At 38.1% G+C, this 14,209-nt stretch overlaps 1 long non-coding RNA gene across 1 annotated transcript; it reads right to left on the bottom strand.

Moving 5' to 3' along the window:
* Positions 1 to 1,799: 1,799 nt before the first annotated feature.
* LOC121044219 (uncharacterized) lies at positions 1,800 to 12,903 on the bottom strand. The gene is made up of 3 exons (XR_005797207.1): positions 12,311 to 12,903; positions 8,793 to 8,862; positions 1,800 to 2,458 (listed from the first exon to the last, which is right to left on the bottom strand). It is a non-coding gene; the product is annotated as an uncharacterized LOC121044219 (long non-coding RNA).
* Positions 12,904 to 14,209: the final 1,306 nt, after the last annotated feature.

Here is a 14,209-nt window from a genome sequence, read left to right on the forward strand (position 1 = left end):
CAAATTAAACAATTTTATGAGAAGTTTAAAGAGAAGGAGCAAGCACAAAAGAACATATCTTGTATTTTTGAAAATTATACATCACTTATTTTCATGTGGAGGTTATAGGATGGAAGTTAGGAGGAAGATTTCAGCTCAACATGAATGAATAAAATTTACCTTATTACTATTAATTAATTTTATTAATATTTTCTGCTCTGCCAAAATACAATGAATCATTCGAGGAGTAATGATTCACTGGGGTGTCTCAGCAGAGGCTTGAAAACTATAGGTCAAGGAATACTCTTGAGGGAATCCCTGGATTTGGTTATAAGATGGGTTCAGTGACCTCAAATGTTCATATGATACAGTGTTGCTGATTCACACACCCTCATTGGGTAGCCAGAGGATATCCCTCATTTATCATCATGCTCTAAACCTGCCAAATTTGATATGGCTTCAGTAACATTGTGTCATGAAGGGTTCACTGGAGTATCAGAATGAACACAACAAGTTGTTCCTCAAATTACAAAAAAATGAAAACAAAGGAACAGTGTAATATTTTGATACTCCTTTGAGCACAATAAACTGAACAGATTTCAGGAATATCTTAGATTTTATGAGACATAGCTAAGCTCTTTTGCAACTCCATTTTTAGGAATCTGCTACTGACTCAATAGCAATAGCTTATGTGTATAGCTGGGCATCTAGACATTTTAGTGCAAAGGCTCTATTTCAGGAATTTTTCATTTGAGTTATGAAGGGCTTCAAGTTTTTTTTTAACTTGCTGAACTTTTGACAAGTTGTTGTGTAAATATGAATTCTTACTTTTGCTCTCATCAGATTCTCAAAGAGGAGGCTCAGAAAAATTTTGGAATTACTATGTTAGATTTATACCAGGATTTGACACTAGGTTAAATATGTTCCATGGTAGAAAGAGCTGTTCCTGTTACTATGGATGTAATTTAGAAAGGTGGGGGGGGGGGGGTTAATTGGGCCTAAGGCACAAATTCCTATTTTTAATTGAAATGACTTCCACAAAGGAATGCTAAATATCCAACTGTCAGTTGAAATTAACCTTTGAAAAGAATTGTTTCAAAAGGGAAGTTCTGGTAGCAAGTTTTGATAAGGTCTTATTTAAATGGAAGGGTTGGTTTTTAATTGCTCTTATTACCTGACTGCTTACAGGTGTAGCATTGTCTATTTGCCAATCAATTAAAGGGGGGAATTCAAGCCACTTTTTTTAGGAGGAAACTTCTCCATGTTATGATCAAGATCAAACACAAAGTGTCATTTCTTTTCCCATTTTTCTCTTTGTGGCAGTTGTCAAATTTGGTTACTCTTTGATTTGATCCCTTCTTCCTGTGTTTTCACCTTTGAAAAGATTTCAGTTTGGAACGAGTCCAAGCTACATTTCAGGACCTAATTTTACGTGCATGGTGTCAGCAACATAGATAACTTTTCAGAACCTTTTCTGACAACCGGAAACATCATAGACTCCTTAGGATTTTATAAAATGACCAAATTTTACCTAAGTGCTAACTTAACTCTATAATGGTCTGCAATAGCTACCATTGTCCATAAGTGTAAAAGAGACTTCTTGTGCTAAAAGGAGACCTCTGGGTATTTCATGGGCAATAAAGGGCAGCTTTTAAAATTCAAATGCATTTTATTTAACTCCATTTCTTATAATGTTATAGACTTTCACTGAGCGCCCACATGAGGATGACTAGATGGCATTTATGAAAGGATGTGAGATTATCATGCCTCCAGAAGAAATCATATACTCAAAGATCTAGGCATTAAACTCACCCATTTTATAACACATAGGCAACAATAAAAAAATAAAGTGGCAGTGCTTGGTCCTTAAGCTCCCATGGCCACGTCACTGTAATTGGATGCTAGCTGCAATAAAAAACGACTTAAAATCTAAATGCCTTTGCAAAGACAACCACAAGTAGCCTGGTTTACATTTCTCTCCAGTTCTCTTATGCCAGCTTGTCCTAACATATGCTCCTTTCTTTGCCTGCTTGCCTCTGAAGTCTCAGCATCCTTCAGGCTGAGGTTGCTTGTGTTCCCACAATGACAAAGTCAACTATGAATATTGCTCTCTCCTTTGCTATTATTTAAATCTAGGGAAAGTTTGACTAGCCACAGGAATGAGGAATTTGGATAGAATAATTTTTATTTCTAAATTATCTTTACAAAATTGATATTTCACATGGATTAGTATTCATCCATGTCATCAGTATAACATTTTCATTATTCTTAAGAGAAGAGATTTGGGTTTGAAGGGGGGGTGGGGGTGGAGGGCTTGAGAGAGCTAGTGGTAATGCCATTCTGATGCACCATCTGGGTTAATTTTTGACCTCTTTTGACCATGCATACAACATTCCAAAATGTTTTCTCAATTCTTCCCTCCATTTTCCTCTTCTTTCTCTGCTCTCCAATGTCCTCCACTGCACAAACATAGTAAAATCTGAACAAAAGAGGAATGAGAAATATTCCATTCTTCAAGTCCCTGGTTTTGTCAGTCATAGTAAACTTTGGACAGGAGCTCTTCAAAAGGCATAGATCATAGAGAAATTTCTAGCATTTTGGTCTCTGAAGTACATTCACACATATGTTCACCTATTCATGCTTTCAAATATCTTTGAGTACCCCAGTAGTTCTTAGGGATAGATAAGGATACATGCTACTTGCTTTAAGGGACACATTGCCTCAATTCCTTCCATAAAATGAAACCCAGGACTTAAAGTAAGGAACAAACAAACAAACAATAACAAAATAGAGTTGGAATGATTTATTTCCTCTCCTTTTACATATCAAACCTTACCGTGTCACTATCTAGCACCTTAGAGTTTGAGGAACACTAAGTGGATGGATGGGGGGATGGATGGATGGATGGATGGATGGATAGATTAATTGACATTGACTGTTGACTGAATTCAAAGTCCTTAGCACATAGTCCTGGGTTTTCCAAAGAGGGAGCTTGAGCTTACAAAGAAATCATATAGAAAATTTGAGTTTTCTTTGTATATATAAACAATATGTTACATATATGATTACATATGTAATATATATTAAATATAACACATTGCATTTTAATACATTGCATATGTATTTTATATATGTAATATATATTACCTAGATAATATTACATATATATTAAATATGCACGTACACACATATACATATAGACATACTCTTTATATATACACATAAATACATATATATATGCATATATATTCCCAAAATAACTTCTCATACTGTATAGTTTACAGAACGAATGTAACTCCTTAATTTTTCAAGAGTTTTAGGCGACTTTGTCCAAGAAGACAGAGTTAATGTCACAGCTGGGACTAGACTCTGGTTCCTGGACATATGATGCAATGTTTTTACTTCTAGATGTTTCACCTTTACCCTTTTAGCCATATTTTTTCCTTTCTTCATTATTGAAAATATTTGATATAATTTAATCATTATTAATTTATATATTTATTTAATATACATTAATTAATAATTTAATAATTATTCTTCTAATTTAGCCTCAGAAAGCCAGTCACTGATATTTCTCAAAGGCATACAAAATGTAGGATTAGTGTCGTAGACTCTAAGTCTGAAGTTCTCTTTTGGCCAGCAAAACAGTGGGATGCAGGATGAAAAGTGAGAGATGGCTCAGGTCCAGGAGAAGACAAGAGCCCTGAGTAAGTGTCATTGCCCCGGTTTTATTAGGATCAGAAGGCTTACAAACGTGATGGGCATGCACAAAGAGACCATGGGCATGAGGGAAAAGGGGGCTTTTGAAGATATATGGTGTTTGGGGTTTGGGTTAATATAAAACAAAATCCTGGCACCGGGCAGATGGTTGTTAAAGGCAGACAGGAGGTGCTGTGTCTGTTTATCTTAGCTAGCCTAGGGGATAAGACAGGTAAGGGGAATAACCTCAGGGTTAACAAGGCATCTTTTCTTTTGTTAGTCTGCTCCACTCTGGGGAGCATCAACCGCCCCTCAGCGTGTGGTCTATAGCCCTATTTACCTGCTTACCTAATTTGGTCCTTCCTTCCTGTGAAAGCAGCTTTCTGCTATAGTACTAAATTGGGGGGTTGTTTTCGCCCTGAATCTTGCTTACCTCATATACCTTTGTATTGGGGGCTTTTGCCCCCCCCCCCTATATTCTGGGGCCTCTGCACCCCCTCTCTATTCTGGGGTGCCTTTGCACCTCCCTATTCTCGGTGCCTTTTCACTTCCCCATTCTGGTGTGCTAATCTTGTTTACCCACACTTAGGTGTGAGCATCCTATGACTTTGTACTTCTTTATGCCTTGTTACCCCATTGGTGTAAGCCCAGGGGATTCCTAAACTTATTCCCTACAGATTAGGATTTCTTGTGATGAAAGAAGTGGAAAATTAGTTGTCATAAGGGAAGACCAATGACTGTAATGCCTCACATTTTTACAAGTCTAAATAAAATTGACCTTTGCTAAGTCTCAAAAGGATTGACTATGACTATAGAATATAAGCAACAAACAAACCAGCAAACCAACAAACAAAAACATCTGTCATACTGAGACATGGAAATTGTGGCATACCTTGGACTTTTTCCAACCAACTACCAAAGCGAGGAAGAGAAAATTATATAGATCTCCTGAGATGTATCCATAAAGAAGTCATTGTAATTTTAGCAAGATTTGAAATCTCGAAGTCAGTAGTGTTGCAGTTGGCAGAAAGGTACTGAAGCATAGTCTGAAATCACACATACTTACCTGAATTCCACAAAAGATTGAAATGAAAAGTAAGGTAGAAACCTATCAATTTGTTTGTGTAGACCTAATTCCAAGGTATACAAATTTGTTGAAATATAGGCCAAAACAATGAGCTCTGTCTTCCTAAGTCTCAGCCACCAGACAGTGTCCTGTCTAGCTATCAGGGTTCCAGCCCTTTCCCTGAATTTCTAGCCAGGCCATTCTGCCTGTTTTGCTTATGTGCCCCAACATGAAAGGTCAAGCAAAATTATCATGCTCCCAGGTAAAAGCTAATGCTGACATTAAGTGATTCACGTAAAAAGAGGAAGGTCCCAAACATGTTTACTCTGCCTGTCTGCTGCCTACCTTCTGTATTTTAAAGGAATCTGTGTCCCCCACACCCCTTGCTTCCAAAGTAGTCATTTTGATGCATATGCCTGAATCCCAATTCCATGTCCCCATCCTCTGCCATGGCAAAAATTAGACCCATGTTGGCAACCTGATCCGTACGTTGGCCAACTTGGAGAAAAACAGACCAACAATTGGCTTAGGCAGTTAGATTCCCTGTTTGAAAAACTGAATGGAAATCAAAGGGAAAAAATACTCATTTTAAAGCAGAAAACCTAGAACACTCCAGACAGGTTGAGAGCAGCTGAGTGTTGCTAATGGCAGGGCACCAGAGTGACAGTCTTTAAGTTTTCTGTTTATAGGCATTTAGAGCCTCTTCCATCTCTAGCATTGAGCCCTTGCATTTTTGTATATTTCATCTGGTTTTCACTCTATGAGCATTCCTACAGTAAATTTCCTTTTGTTTAAGTTAGCCTGAATGACTATTTTTCAAACCAAAGAGCCCTAAGACAATACAATGAAGATATCTCAGGTGTTATATGTAAGTGATGAATCACTAAATTCTACATATGTTAACTAACTTGAATTTAAATACAATTTTTTAAAAATGAAAATAAGGAAAGGAAATTAAAATGATCAATTTCTGCCCTAAAGGAGCTCACTCTATAACTGGTAAATCTATGTTTATTTAATTTGATCTAGATAATTACTTTTCCTCCTATTTGAACATAAAATGTAGGGGACACTTCCAATGTAAAACTTTCAATTTTTTTCTGAAAGTAAAACCTGTTAATAAAAAAAAATCATCTCATTATCCTATGACTAAACTCTAACTCTGAAAGTGAGCTCTGCAGTTCTTGAATTCATTCTTCTGCTCAGACTGCAGTCCTTAGAACTCCCCAGAGAGACCTCTGTGTCCTCTTGTGAATGCCTCTTGCTGATTCTCACCATTTCTCCCTTATTCTTTAATTATAGACTATTGAGTAAGCCCATTTCTCTTACACCCGCCTAATGTGAAGCTGGCATCCTGCTGGTTTTCATGCTCTGTCTGATCTGAATCTTTGACATGCCTAGTAGGACAACCAGTCCTGTAACTATTTTTACTGTAGTTTTGATCCTTTGTTGCTTTACCAGGAACAAACTGTTTACTGGGATATTCTCAGACATCAGGGACAGAGCTAGTTAAAAATTATTTTTATAGGTCTCAACTCAGAGTACATGAGCCTAAAGATAGAGCCCCAAAATCTACATTTTATCTAGCTCAAAGGTGGTGCTGATACAATTGATTCTTGAATCAACTTTGACAAACACTGTTCTGGGGCACTGGATACCAAATCCAGTAGGAAACCAATGGATTATTATAATCCCCCAGGACCATTTTTAAATGATCTCTTTTGGGGTCACACCCATGAATGTTCTAAATCAATAGCTCTAAAGAAGAGGATGGAATCATGCTAACTGACCTAAAAAGTGAATGGAAAAGCAAAACAGATACTCCTTGGACTGATTCCAGCAGGTAGAGTTTCTTCTGGTATATTTAAGAGTGTGGACCATTTGCATGAGAATCATCTACTATGCATGTTGCATGTGGACATGCAACTCTCTGGACACAGTGGTCACAATTTCTGGCGGAAGATGGGGAATCTGCTCATTTGAAAAGCTCCTCAGTGAGACATGTGTTCCTGCCTTCCCTTCTTCTAATTACTGATCATCATCCAAGCATGAGAATTACAATATTTATAGATTGTTGCCAAATTTGAAAATGCATCACTTGGCTATGTAAAAACCATTAGAACTGAATTATCTTTCTCATTTCATAAGGTATAATTCACAAAGTATCCCTCTGGATCCTCAGAAAAGTTTCAAAAATTAAATACTATTATCAACATGAAGAATGTGTAAGTAGCCTTTTCTGGTTTGGAAGTATACTTTAGTATTTCACAAGAGTCTCTTGGAAGTGTATTAATTTATTGTGTCATTGTGACTCCCTCTTCATCTGCCCAAACATTAACAGAGCCAGAAAATGTCACTGGGTAAGAGTGGGATTGGAGTACTTCCTCAGAGAAGATTATACTTGGTTAAATATGGCCAGTTTTTCTTTTTAAAACTATTTTAAGGAACTAACAGCACAAATTTCCTGGGTTTTCACAAATTACAAATGGCCTCACCCTCCAAAGAGCATATAATTCATATGCCACTAATTTCCCACTGTATAAATCACCTTCAAGTAATTTTTTTCTGTTTGTCCCTTCCTTCCAAGAAGCTCCAAAACTTGCCCAAAGTTAGCATAAGGAAGGTGATAACAAAGATTAGAACAGCAATAAATGAAATAGAGAACAACAACAACAACAACAACAACAAAAACAATAGAAAAAATCAGTGAAACTAAAAGTAATGAAACTAAAAGCAATGTCAATAAGCCCTTACCTAGACTGATCAAGAAAATAACGGGAAAAGACTTAAAGAAAATCAGAAATGAGAGAGGAGAGATTATAACTGATGCCACAGAAATAAAAATGATCATAAAGGACTATTATGAACAATGACACACAAATAAATTGGACACTTTAGAAGAAATGGATGAATTCCAGAAGCATATATCCACCTGGACTGACCAAAGAAGAAATAGAAAGCCTGAACAGATCAGTAACAAATAAGGAGGTTGAATCGGTAATCAAAACCTCCTAAAAAGAAAATTTCAGGACTAGAGGCTTTCACAGGTGAATTAATCCAAACATTTAAAAAAGAATCCTTTTTAAACTCTTCCAAACAATAGAAGAGGGAATATTTCCAAACTCATTTTGTCAGATCAACATCACCCAGTACCAAAACCAGACAAATGCACCGCAAGAAAAGATGACTATAGGCCAGCATCCCTGATGTAAAAATTCTCAACAAAATAATAGCAAACTGAATACAACAGCACATTAGAAAGAGTTATACATATGACCGATTGGGATTTATTCTTGAGAAGCAAGGATGGTTCAACATAGGCAAATCAGTAAAAGTGATATACCACATAAACAAATGAAGAATTAAAATCGTATGATCATTTTAATAGATGTAGAAAAAGCATTTGAAAAAATTCAACATCCATTCATGATAAAATCTCTCAACAAAAAAGGATGTCTTGCCCTTTGCAACAAAATGGATGAAACTGGAGGACATTATGCTAAGTGAAATAAATAACCCAGACACAGAAAGACAAATATTTCCTAAATAATTTTTTCTCAGTAGAAAGTACAATATAGGCTCATTTCATAGGCTCATTTACATAAAAGGAAAAATTTGATAATTTCTTCCTTCTCCAAAGTAAGTATCTGCAGACCAATTGCCTTTTAAACCTTAAAATCCTACATATCCATGAAACGTATTACTAATTTGATTTTTGAGATTTTGAGTAATTAACAGTTAAAAATATTAAATGAAACATTTTTAAAAAATATTATAATGTTATGGGGTGCCTAGCTGGCTCAGTCAGTTAAACATCTGACTCTTGATTTCGGCTCAGGTCATGATCTCACAGTTAGTGGATTCAAGCCCACACTGGGCTCTGTGCTGACAGCATGGAGCCTGCTTGGGATTCTCTCTCTCCCTCTCTCTCTGCCCCTCCCTGCTACTCTCTCTGTGTTTCTCTCAGAATCAATAAATAAATTTTAAAAAATACAATGCTATTTTCCATAGCAGTTATTTAGACAATAATATGATAAAATGTGCTTACCTCCTTTCTTGGTTACAGTTATATTCTCCCCTCCAGTACGTGTTTACTTTGTCAAATATCAAATAAAATTCTAGAACAAATTAAGTGAATCATAAAGTTAGGGCCCGAGCTGGCTTCATGGACATGAGACCTCTGCATCTGCACAGAGCCCCTGGCTTAGAAGGGCTTTGTGCTGGTTTTAATGCTCTACTGTCGTTATCTTAAAGATTCTTGAGAATTCTTCAATAAGAGCCCTGTGTTTTCCTTTTGCACTGAGTTCCACAAATTAAATAGACAGTCTTACTTGGAAGTACTTTGAAACACCATCAAATGCCAAAGGTCATATTCACCTTATAAGTGCACTTCCTCCATATTAGGATGTATTGACTGACTACGTAACATGGACACAATTTCAGACTACATTTATCTTCATCACTGACGATTGCAGTAAAGTGACCATGAAGCAAAATATTGACCTCCTTAACCTACTTGTTTTGTATCCTGGAAAATTTTATTTGGTCAGCAGCGTTTTCAACATTACATGGCTTTCATCTCACATATTGGGTCCAGCTGATTGAATCAGGTTAGAGTACATCATTCATCTTTTAACAATGAAAATCAGGATGATTAAAAAGTGACAGTTTTAAATATATCATAAAATATAACCAAAGTAATAGAAATTGAATTAATATGGCTCTAACATGATTTTCAAAGGTCTCCAGGCTAGAGTTTGGGCTCAATTTCCTGGCTGGCTTAAAATGAGGCCAAAGAATTTAAATGATGTGCCTGAGGAGGTGCCATGAACAGTGACTGAACTAGTTGGGCCTGTGAGCAGAGAGGCTGCCGTAGATAGGAAGCATTGTAGGTTCTGAACTTTCAAAGAATCAAGAACACAGTTTTTATTAATAAAAAATGTGCGTACTTAATTCCAAGACTTGAAATGGTACCTACCCACTTGGAAAATGTTGTAATATTGATGTCATAGGTTGGGACCCCAGGGGAAGAGACGCTGGGATGGGATTTGCAAGTGGGTGGCTTATTGTGGAGTGTCTTCAGGAACAGTACTCATAAGGGAGTAAGGGAAGCAGGACTGGGCAGGGGAAGAAGTTGAACTGATGAGTTTGCAACAGAGGCATCAGCCACTCCCACAGGAGCCCTTGGGCTGGTTTAGTTCTTTAGCTATATCCCAAACTAAAACAGGGGCTAGGTTTTATACCCTGAGGAAGGCCCCAGCTTGGAGCAGTCAACAGGCAACATTCCTGTCAGGCAGGAGTGTGGGGGCCTTGGTCCTGCAGAGGGGACCTAGGCTGTGCACCTCAGCATCCACTAGAGTTCACCCCCTACATCACTCAGATCTGCTTGCTTCATCCCCACTGAGAAGAACTCTTCCAGGATTCTGGTTCGTCTCTTTTCCAGGAAGACTTAACATAAGAAAAGTTAGCAGAATAAAACTGGAGTCTCCATGATTATAGCTAGTCTCAGAGTTGCAACTAATTCTTATCATCTTTTTGTTTGACTACCCATTCTAGATTATTCTTATTCTCTGCTAGTCTAGTACCTCTGCTAGTCTAAGGGGATTACCTGAGGGGGTGACCCTGACTCTCATCCTTAAGTTTAGAAGTGCAACTTCTGTACTTGTCCATTTATTGTCACAATTGGACAAACCTGCTTCTGCATTTGTCCATTTATTATCAAAATTAGGAGAGAAGCAAGAGACACCACAGTGAATCATCTGAGTGCCAAATATATTCTCCCTGTTCCCAGTGTGTAACAAACATCCCTACTGTCTCCTGGTCATTAGGGTCAATTATTTCTGTTGGGACGGTGCTTCTTCCTTGCCTAACTACTGGTCTTGATACAAGGGAGCAAAAGTGACCAGGAAGAACCAGTTATTTTCCCTCATGAAAGCCTTCTCCCTTTGGAAGCAGATTCTTTGGACCAATAGCGTCTTATAGAGAAGGGAAACACACATTCTTCAAGTGCATCTCTGAAATCAATGGTAAACCCAGCACAGAGAATGCAAGAGTGAGTGTTAGTATAGGGATTATTAGTATTTAATAATATTATAATAATATTAGTAGTAGTATAAGATAAGGTCAAGGATTAGGAGAATGATTATTGTAGTGATTCAGGCAAAAACTAATGGGAGCCTAAAAGTAAGGCAGCGGCAATGAAGAGGAAAGATCAGCATCTGAAATACTAAAAATATGAAGTAAGCCAAATGAATAGAAGGAGTATTCGAAAGGAGAATAAGAAATTTCAGGTAATCCCTATGACCCTAGCTTAGGTTACTGCTAAGGAGGATAGAGGAAACAGGGGAAAGAACAGGTTTTGTTTTTTATTTGGCTTGTTTTCAAGTTGCCACAGGAGACTTACTATTTTAGAGTCCTATGTTGACCAATCAGTGACATTAAGGGGGCCCCCTGACTCCTTATTTGCTAGTCTCAAACTGCAGGCCTTCTTCAAATGACTTGCACATGAAAGTTGAATTCTGGAAACTGTAACAAAAATAACTTCATATCTTTTAAATGCTTCATATACATTATCTCCTATAGAAATTATTTTAAAGTAAAACTAATACGTCAGCCTTGTGTCCATCTTGATTTTTTCAGTTGTCTGTTCCAAACTGGACCCTTTCATATTGAAATCATGCCGGCATCTCAGACTCGGCTCATCCAAATTCATCTGAGTCCCACCTCTGCCAGTTTGTCCTCATCTGCAGGCTTTAGCACTTAGAGCCTCTATTTGTGATAACGAAACCCCCATCCTCTCAGTTGGGTTTGCAACAATAGCCCACAAGCCGAATTTGATCTACCACCTGTTTGTGTAAATTAAATTTTATTGCAACATAGTCACACTTCATCGATATATTGTCTGTGGCTGTGTTTGTTCCACAGTGGCAGAGTTGAGTGGTTGTGACAGAAACTCTATGGCCCACAGAGCCTAAAATATTTAGTATCTGAACCTTTACAGAACAAGTTTGTGACACCTGCCCTAAGTCAGCCAGGATCAAAATCTCAGAGTCATGTTAGACTCACTTTTCCTTTTCTGTCACCTCATCTGCTCCCTGTCCTAAATGCTACCACCACAGAAGTCTCCCAGTCTCTACCCTCACTGAGCCTAACATACTTCAGCACTCTGCAAACCCTTGACATGGTCTCTTACAGATCTTCCATGGCCAGATCTGCCCGGCTTCCATTTCTTTCCTTGGTGATATGAGAGGCTAGAAAGAGTCCCTCAGTCTTGCCTGTCTAGGGAGTAAGGGTGGAGGAGGGGGATGAAGGGGTGGATCAGGGGAAGCTTCACAGAAAAAAGAAATGATCCAGCTGATAAAAAGATAAATGGGCATTTTTTCAGAAAAAAAAGAGGAGGGTAGATGGAGATGTATAGATGAAGACTGTGAAGAAGGCATTGAGAAAACAAGGTGTCTTCAGATTGTCTGGTATCTTCAGGTGTCTTCACATTGGTATTGTGGGAAAAAGTAGTTAGCATTGTGGGAATGTAGTGTCTGTATAGAGGAAAAAAATGGTCTATATTACCTAGGGCATGATCTGTTTCCTGGGTCAAGCTGAGCTGCCATTCTCATCATCATGAAGGTACCATAATTAGCTCCCAAGGGATAAGACCTGCATGCTTTTCAGATGGTAAATTTGAAAGGAATTATTTTATGATTAAAATAAAACCTTACTTATCTTGATATCAGACTTCCAGGCAATTTAGTTATCAATTAAACTGTCATAAATTCATAATTAAAGAGGAAAAGCCTCAGAAGTAGAAAATAAGACAGTGCTGGCATATGTTCTATACCTATTGGTATGGTTATGGGTAAACTTACCCTCTTGCTTTTAAAAGCATGATTATGATTTGTTGTGGCCTGTGGATTAAAAGCAACAGGGAGTGTGTTGGTTGAGTATGAGGATCCAGTGTATTGGGAAATTGTGTTAGATGGAAAATTCTACAAACTAAAAACCATCCCAGGCTGGTTGGGCTGGGAGCAAGAAACCTTCCACTCTTTAACATCCCTGTAGAACTCCCCTCCCTTATAGTAAGATGAACCTTCAGCAAATGGGGATGTAGCTACCCGAACTTTCAGGCTTTTCAGAGGCTAACTCAAACCTCCTTTTCTAATCTAACCTCCTAGTCCCTTCCTTGCCAGACGTGAGCAGAGAAGGAAACAGAGGTGCTACATAAGGATCCAACCTGGTCCCATGACATGCCTGGCACCACTCATTGCTCTCACCTTGTCTGGTCCCATCCACCAGACCCTAGCCAGCTTGAGAGTCACCATCTGCTCTGTCTCATAGCATCTTTGCAGGTATATTAATTTGCTAGTTGCCGTAACAGACTACCACAAACTGAGTGGCTTAAAACAATGGGAATTTATCATCTCATAGTTCTTCAGGCTAGAAATCTGATGTCAAGGTGTCAACAAGGCCATGCTTCCTCTGAGGTGTGAAGAGGAATCTGTTCCATGCCTCTCTGTAGCATCTGGTAGTTTGTTGGCCATCTTTGGTGTTCCTTGACTTCTGCATTACCCATGATTTCATGCTCACATGATGTTCTCCTAGTGTGTGCATCTGTGTCCAGATTTCCCCTTCTCATAAGGACTCTGGTCATCTTGGATTAGGGGCCCACTCTACTCCAGAATCACGTCACCATAACTAATTATATATGCATGACTCGATTTCCAAATAATATCACATTCTGAGGTATTGGGGTTTTAGACTTTAACGTAAGAATTTGGAGCTGGGACACAATTTGATCCATAACACTAGGGTTCAGAGAAATGACAAATGTGAAAGCACCCTAGAAACTTAAATGGGATATATAAACACTACTGTGGGAGAAAGGACAGAGCCTTCTCTATTTTCCTGACATTTGCACAAAGGAATAAATTTCACCACTACCCCTACACGGTCAATGTGGAAGGAAATACTTCTTGCTTTTCTCTTTCCACAGGGTTCTTTCTCATCTGGAGCAGAGGATGAATCATTCGTTAAAAACAATAAAGATTATATGTGAGAAAGTAAAATAGAATTTTGAATACAAGATTATAGATGAGAGTGAATATTTGTATATAAGGGGAAAATGAAAGTTGAAGCTACACTGTAAGTGTTCCTCTCACATAAGAACTGTTATAATCACTCTAGTGACTGCATTTCTGTGTGTCACTGTGAGCATTGTATGGGACACGGTGCTAAGCATTTTGAATATGCTATCTTATCCACATAACAATTCTGTGGGCAATGTTGTTATGCCCAGTTTAGAAATAAAATGATGACGTTGAGGTTCAGACACTTCACCACTGAAAGTTACCCAGCTAGGAGGCTTCAGAGCTGGCAGTGCAGTCTAGGTATCTGAATTTGAAGCCCCTGCTCTAACCACTATTCCCTGCAGAGAGCTCAGAATGGGTGGGTGGGAGTGGAAGAGAGGGAGAG

This window comes from Herpailurus yagouaroundi, unplaced genomic scaffold, assembly GCF_014898765.1.
Source record: "Herpailurus yagouaroundi ecotype Mexico unplaced genomic scaffold, PumYag 29, whole genome shotgun sequence".
Taxonomy (NCBI): Eukaryota; Metazoa; Chordata; class Mammalia; order Carnivora; family Felidae; genus Herpailurus; species Herpailurus yagouaroundi.